Source organism: Schistocerca americana, chromosome 2 (genome assembly GCF_021461395.2).
Source record: "Schistocerca americana isolate TAMUIC-IGC-003095 chromosome 2, iqSchAmer2.1, whole genome shotgun sequence".
Taxonomy (NCBI): domain Eukaryota; kingdom Metazoa; phylum Arthropoda; class Insecta; order Orthoptera; family Acrididae; genus Schistocerca; species Schistocerca americana.
In genome coordinates, this window is record NC_060120.1 from 1,004,090,881 (window position 1) to 1,004,099,320 (window position 8,440).

The 8,440-nt window shown below is 40.1% G+C and overlaps 1 pseudogene; it reads left to right on the plus strand.

Annotated features, from left to right (window-relative positions):
• The first annotated feature begins 7,558 nt into the window (after positions 1 to 7,558).
• LOC124597622 lies at positions 7,559 to 7,676 on the plus strand (annotated as a pseudogene).
• The last annotated feature ends 764 nt before the right edge of the window (positions 7,677 to 8,440 follow it).

An 8,440-nucleotide genomic window follows, 5' to 3' on the forward strand; every position in this document is an offset into this window, starting at 1 on the left:
TAGCTGTCATTCATCTTTACACAACAGAAGCGCTTAATTAAAAGCAATATTATTACAGATTCACTACCGGTTTATGCATGCAATCGGAATTCATACATCTTTCTCCTGTCTTCAAAATTGATCTAACTGAAACCAGCTTGTCGTGGAAACCATAGTGCTAAGGAAAAATAAACCAGTCCTCAGACCTTCAATAGCGGTTTTACTGCGTTGTATTACGGGGTCGTACGTCTCCCAACAGATTTATCGAGCTATTCTAATGACATTTACAGTACAACCTGCAACTTCAATACCCCAAACAAGTGAAGAAAACCGCGTGGTCCAATGCGCATTACCACGGTTCGCGCGGCTACCCCGTCGTAGATTCGACTCCTCCCTCGGGCATGGGTATATGTGTTGTCCTTTGTGTAACTCAGTTTACGTTAGAATAAGTAGCGTGTAAGCCGAGGGACCGATGACCTCAGCAGTTTGGTCCCATAGGAACTTGCCACAAATTTCATTTCCAGGTGAACAAATAAATAAATCGGCTTTTGGAGGAAGGAGAATTTATGTCTTACTTCAGCAGATAATTGAACCCCTTTAATGTACCGCACGAGCGCATTTAACAGGTAACTTTGTTCTCAAACCTGAGAACTAATTGAGACCGTTGCTTATTGCCAGGATATCGCAACTAGGAGATACTGTTGGTCACTGGTTCCCAACCTTTCTGAGACCTTTACCCCTGAATGTAATTAGACATTAGTTAGCCCCCTCATCCCCACACTATCATCAACATTAGCGCATAACTAAACTTCAGAATGAAAAATTATCTTTGAACACATATTTTTAAAATGACGGAAGGTAAATGATTTTTGCTGGTGTTTTATTTAACCACAAACTTATGAGTCAGTGAGAGAATTGGTACTGCCTATTTCTACCAACCAGTTTTTATGGAATGGCTATCGAACCCGGTAATGCTTCGCAATTGCTGAATATGTGTGGGAATTTCATATATGTTCTAAATTCCTGGTCCCCGCTCTTTCTGTCCATCTTCTAATCCCCCTCCCGCCCCTCTCCGTACATCACCTCTTGCCCCCATTTCCCTGTGCATAACCTCCTCCCCCTCTCTTTGTGGATCTCCTCCTCCCTTCGCATCACGTCAGTTTCCGTCTGAATGTTCAGCAGAGTATCGTGTAAAAACGTGAAGTAAATCCGTGAAGATCTTTTCGAGATTTTTGGTAACAACGTTTTTCCTTTATATATCACTTACATATTTATATAAGTCATATGTTACAAAAATGTATAGCCTACGTCCGTCCGAGTGTTCATTAGAGTATCGTATAAAAATTACGAGTAAATCGGTCAAGAATTTTTCGAGATTTGTGGTAACAACGCTTCCCCCTCTATATATCACGTATATATGTATATATTACATATATTACAAAAATATATTGTCCATCTGCCTATGTCCGTCCAAAAATTAGAGTATCGTGTACAAATTTGAAATACATCGCTCAAGTACTTTTCGAGTTTCATGGTAACTACGCTTCCCTTTATATATACAGGGCGAGTCACTAACTATTGCCACCAAGAATAACTCCGAAAGTATGAAGTAGCTGAAAAGTCAGTGGGACAAATTTAATGTTGCGTGGGACAACGGGGGCCATAATATGACGTTGGTGTTTTTGTTGCTATGTGGGGTCCCTTTAGAGGTATGAAAGTCGACTTTGTTTTTTTAAGTGGAATGCTATAGTTTGGTACTTATTTTCTGATAGCGGCTATCGAGACGAATCCAAAGATGTGTAACAGTAAGGTCTTTTAAGGTCAACGACGGTCACAAAGGTGGCATGCACGTCCATTTACAGAAGGTGTTCGAAGTGATGACCATTGGTATCAGTGCAGTGATGCAATCTTCTTATCATGGATTGAGCGGTATTCCTTATCACTTCGGCACTTATCGAAGCCATGCACTGACAATTCTCTCTCGTATATCTTCAGGTGTAGCTGGAATGTCTTTATAAAAAATGTCTTTTACGAATTCCCAGAAGAAAAACTCCAGAGGCCTCAAGACTGGCGGACGAGCCCGCCACGACACATCTCCTCCGCGTCCAATCCAACGATTTGGCAATTGTCTCTCCAACTCAGTTCTAGCCATCAAGCAAAAATGTTGCGGACACCCATCGTGTTGATACTACAAAGTGTTCCTTGTTCCTAAAGGTATTTCTTCCTATAACAGACCTAATGTTTCTTGCAGGAATGTGGTGTACTTACTACAATTAAAGTCCGCAGCTCGTGGTCTCACTGTCGCGTTCTCGTTTCCCGAGCACGGGGTCCCGTGTTCGATTCCCGGTGGGTCAGGGATTTTCACTTGCCTCGAGATGGCTGGGTGTTTGTGTTGTTCTCATCATTTCATCACCATTCATGACAGTGGCGAGATTGGACTGAGCAAAGGTTGGGAATTTGTACGGGCGCTGATAACCGCGCAGTTGGGCGCCCCACAAACCAAACATCTTCATCACATCCTACCATTAAGATTTCCTGCGATGAAACAGGGGCCTATAATTGCGTCCTCCAGAATCCCACACCATACATTCACCGATCACGGTTTTTGGTGCTCAGCTTCCCGCAGCCAATATGGAGTTTCAGTTGCCCAGTAATGCAAGTTATGCAAATTAACATTTCCATGGTTCGTGAATGTACCCTCGTCAGTAAATTAGATCAAATTAACAAATGTGTCATCCCTCTGAATCTGAAGTTGAGCTCATCGGCAGAACTCAATGCGACACATACAATCCGAGCAGTGTATTCTTGGTGGAGACTGATGCGGTAAGGATGACATTTATGACGATGCAGAACACGAACAACACTACTCTGGCTCATGCCAGATTCCCTTGCGATTTGACACGGATCTCGAACCACAGTGGCAAGAGTACCAATTTCCGTTTTCTCGTTACTAACTTTCCTTTGCTGGATATGTTTCCGATGCGTTAAAGATCCAGTTGTTCTCAATTTATACACATTTAAATTTACGACGTGTAGGGTGAGTACGTTGAGGATATCTTTCAGCGTATAAGTCTCTAGCTCTCACTTAATTTCGTTTGCATTCTTCCTAAATGAGAAGCATGTCGACTTGTTCTTCGAAGGAATGCATGATTCACGTTCACTTTATTCGACGATACTAGTCTTACCGTTCCTATTAGTGTTGTATTGCGAATCCGTCGAGTGGTGTTTACATGTCAATGGCACGTTAGATGTTAAGCCGTACCCGGGGAATATTTACTATTTTCACGATATACGAGAGAGAATTGTCAGAGCATGTGCTTCGATAAGTGCCGAAGTGATAAGGAATTCCACTCAATCCCTGATAAGAAGATTGCTACACTGCATTGATACCAATGGTCGTAATTTCGAACACCTTCTGTAAATGGACGTGCATGCCACCTTTGAGACCTTCAAAGACCTTACTGTTACACATCTTTGGATTCGTCTCTATAGCCGCTATCAGAAAATAATTACCAGACTACAGCATCCCATTAAAAAAAAAAAAAAAAACAAAAAAACAAAAAACAAAGTTAACCTTCATATCTCCGAAGCGACCCCACCTAGCAACAAAAAACCAACGTCATATTATGGCCCCCGTTGTCCCACGCAACATAACTTTTTCAACTACTATCATACTTTCGGAGTTATTTTAGGTGGCAATAGTTAGTGACTCGCCATGTATATATTACAAAAACATGTAGCGTATGTCTGTCCGAACATACCTTGTAAATACCGTGTAAATTTGTAGTAAATCGCTCAAAAACTTTTCGAGATTTTCGGTAACAACATTTCCCCTTCATACTGTATATTACATATATATATTTATGTATCATATACATAACTGTCAAACTGACTTTTTTTGTTACGAACATGTGTGACAGCAGAACTATCAAATTAAACGAAAACTTTTTTTCAAAACGAAAATACTATTACCATCCGCAATTACAACACAACAAAAGGAAGTCGCCCAAATCGGTCGAGGCGTTCTCCAATGGTGATTCTCCATAATGATCTTTCACTATTGGTTTTAATTTCTAACTTTTCCGGTGGGTTTTCCAAAAATTTTCTTCTGAACAAAAAAAAAAAAAAAAAAAAAAGAAATGAACCAAGTCTATCAAGCCGTTTCGGGCATACATGCGGCAACTGATTTTTATTTATGTAAATGAAGCATTTCTACGTCAGCGCCAGTGCTACGCATAACTCCTTCCCACAATCAGGAAAGAAAGTTAAATTTCCACAGTGAGGGTATACATGTTACAAAACATGTTTCCTCTGCATCACTCCTCTCCCTAGGGACACTTCTTCACCCACACCTTGCACCCACATTCAAAATCAACATAGTTAAAATGTGTGCGCTATATTTATTGTTAGCAAATTACTTAATTACTGGACTCCTTAACGCCTAAAATGGCAGAAATTGCATGACTGTAGGTCACCAATGCTTTGTGTATGACCAGTACCACTAATGATAATTATAATATAATAATAACAGTAATAATAATAATAATAATACCGTATAGGATCTACAGCCATATAGTAACCACTGCAAGTTTACTATTGTGTTGTGCTGCCTATTAGAAAGCTTCTCTGTCGCGAAGTAACAATGAAAAAAATTTATGTTCCATTGTGGACACTACGTACAGTGCAGAGAAGGTATTTTGATGAGATGTTTAAGTGTATCTGGCATATATGTTTCAATTTCACGGTCACATATGTGTGGTATAAAGTACAATGTATGTGTGTCGTCAAACTTTTTTGCGAAAAAGCCAGTACGGACATAATGGGGCGGCATCTCTGGCGACGTATGAACTGGTCTTATTATTAACTGGTAACTTACTTCAGCTGGTATGTTATGAGACCCCAATATACTAGTAAGAGCGCAGTAAGCCCATCCCTCCCCCCCTCAGAACTGTTTGTTAAAACCCACCACCATTCAGAACACTTCGTGTGGACAGTTCTCTGTTTTAGATTGGTGCGCCCCACAGCGATCCAGAAGTTGAGACACACTAATTGCGTCACGAAGCGGGGTTTTGTTGTCTGTGTGAGCAGATGAATAATTCATAACATTAACAATTGATCCGCGGACAGTAAACACTTTTATGTGTGAAATTGGTTAATGTTGAAAATTGTTCGTAGAGCCATAAAGAGTGATAACAATCCCCAAAAATACAACTCAAAGTTCGAGTTTGTACCATAGCAATAAATTTTGGTTATTTCATTGGGGTTAGGTATAAGCTCCCACAATTTTCATGTACTATCGACTAATGTTATCCATTTTTTATTTCAGATAACTCCTGAGGGGCTACAGTGCACGTACTCCCCGTACTTCAAACTCACAGGCCCTAGATCAAACAATAATTACGTGCGCCATTTTTTTATTGAAAATCTAAAATAAAGTTCAAAGTATGATCAGTCATAATCCCCAAACAGATCCTTTGTATGTCTTTTCACTGTCTCACAAAAATTTCAGAAGTTTGTCTATTTTTTGCTCATTTGAATGAGAATCCGGCCTTAAATGCTGACAACGCCAGCTTGCGCGCGCCTTGTACGGATCAGCAGCTTTGATACAAATAAAACCATGACGAGTTAAAAAGAATCTTGTCGAAAGTAAATGACACAACCTTACGTCCATGTACTGCAATATCGAGATTTTATGTTCGCGCACGGGCGTCTCGAGTGAAACGTACTCTTGCACAATTGGCTTGCCTGCGCACAACTTCCTGGGACGCTCATAGGCGGTGCGTTGCATGCGATCGTCGATTGTCGGCAGCTTTCAAAGTTGTCAATAACGGGCCCCCACACGAATAACGGATCACAGCGAATCGTCAAATGCGACTTAGCTGCAATAGCTCGCTTGCGTCGATTCCGCCAAGCAATTTCAACCAGTTATGCGAACGCCACTGTGACGAAACGTCCTGCTATGGATAATTAACTGAATTTAGCGGTAATTACTGCTGATCTGCGTATCCTACGAATATCTGCAAAAAATTTGAAAAAACTTCAATTGTAATATACTAAACTTGTTTATAAACGCTTTTGTTGGGAGTTGTAGGTTACATGACAGAATATATTATTAGGTTGGTGCATATGTCCGTACGTTGTTCCGTAAGTTTAACGAGCACAACATATACACATTACAGAGATTTTAGTCAGAAACAGTACATTCTTCTTCACTTTGCAGTAGTCTGCCAGCGCTAAAATAACTTTTCGATTCTGCAACTATAGAAATCACGGAATTTTTAGATTTAGAACTCGTCGAGCCATGTTTGGAGCGCTGTTTTCATACGGACAGGAAGTTCATTGAAGGTTGTTCGATAGAGAATTGGAAAGGTGAAAATCTGAGGGCCCAAGTTCAGCTAAATAAGGTGGATGAGGAATGACTTCCCGAACCAACTCTCGTATAGTGTGAGTGACAAAATGGCAATATTATGTGAATGTGTGCGTGTTTCTCTTTTCTGATGTACGCTTTGGCGAAAGCTTAATGTGTAAGTGTCTTAAACACTGAACTAAAAATGAAAAATGACAATTGGTAAATAAACCCATAGCAATCGGAATACTAACAAGCAAAACAAGATCGCTACAAATTTATGCACCAACCTAATACATTTTTCACTGATGCCATTCGGTTATGTGTAGCTTTCCAGTGTGCCACAACAACGTATTTTATTAGTCCCCAATTCCTTTTTCATTCATTAGTCTTATAGCTGAACTTCAAGTATTTACACAATTTGTTTTGCAATCTCAATGTGTCCGCAGAAATGTCACTAGCAGCACTGGTTGCCATAACATCTGTTGTAAATGGTGTAAGGGAGAGTTAGCCAATATGAAATGGCATCAGACTTTAGCATAGCTGTCTAATAGATGTGCCTGAACACTTACATTAAAATTTCCACTTAAAATTATGGTATGTCATCTGTTTACAAGTTAAACAATTGTGAAAAGAGTATGTTGCTACTCATCATAATGATGGCATGTTGAGTTACAGACAGGCACAACGAAAAGTCTGTATACATCAAGCTTGGCCTGACCAGCCAGTGATGGTGGTCATGTGACTGTGAGATGTGCTTGTTTATGTGAATGTGTGTGTGTTTCTCTTTTCTGATGTACGCTTTGGCGAAAGCTTAATGTGTTAGTGTCTTTTCTTTGTGCCTGTCTGCAACTCAACGTGTCAGCTTAACGGTGAGGAGCAATAAATCCTTTCCATAATTGTTTATATTCCAACCTGGACTTCGCGTTTTCTGTGATTGTGATTTTTATTGGTCCCGTAAACTACCTTTTGTACAGATATGTACTTGTAATATAGGACAGCTCATTAAGCTTACAATCTAGATAATATGAAATATAAAAGTATATAAATAGCTTACACATTAAATATACATAGGAGCTTTCACAATATATATATATAAAATATTATGTCATACACAATGGTTTATGATGCAGTATATTCATACTATTACATGGTACAAAATGACTTATGATACATACAAAAATAATAATAATTTTGTTAGATATAATTAACTTATATTATACAACAGTCGTTGGCAACGGCCTTGCCGCAGTGGATACACCGGTTCCCGTCTGATCACTGAAGTTAAGCGCTGTCGGGCGTGGCCGGCACTTGGATGGGTGACCATCCGGGCCGCTATGCGCTGTTGCCATTTTTTGGGGTACACTCAGCCTTGTGATGCACAACTGAGGAGCTACTGGACCGAATCGTAGCGGCTCCGGTCAAAGAAAACCATCATAACGACCGGGAGTGCGATGTGCTGACCACACGCCCCTCCTATCCGCATCCTCAGCTGAGGATGACACGGCTGTCGGATGGTCCCGATGGGCCACTTGTGGCCTGAAGACGGAGTGCATCATACATCAGTGGTTCCTAATTATAGTTAATTTCTTTAACACTGATTTCTGTTGCTAGTTCTTTTATGATGCGTGAGATTTATCAGTCACAGGATGAACTTTTGATCACTGTTTGCTGATGTACTCAGCTACACTATAAAATTCTCCTTGTATCAGAAACTTTTTTAGAGTTGTGGGGAACGTTTTCTCAGTTTTGAGGTCTTGTGATTCCCTTGGCATTGCTTGTATTAACTTGATGCCAGAGTATTTGGGTCCTTTTAAAAAAAATCTTAAGTCTATGTGGAATACACTGCAGTTGTTTTCTGTTCCTTGTGTTGTGTGTATGAACAGCTCATTAGTCTCCAGTTTTGTGTGATAACGTAATACACTCACAATGGTCTTGAATGTATACAATGATGGAAACGTTAGCTTTTTGCTTCTTTTTTCAATATAATTCGAATGGCTTACTTCGGTAATTTGAATATTCTCTTCATTCCTGTGATAGTTGAGTTCCCCCATACTGTGATTCCATATCGCATGTGTGGTTCGAAAAGTCCATGATAGACGGTGCACAAGAGGT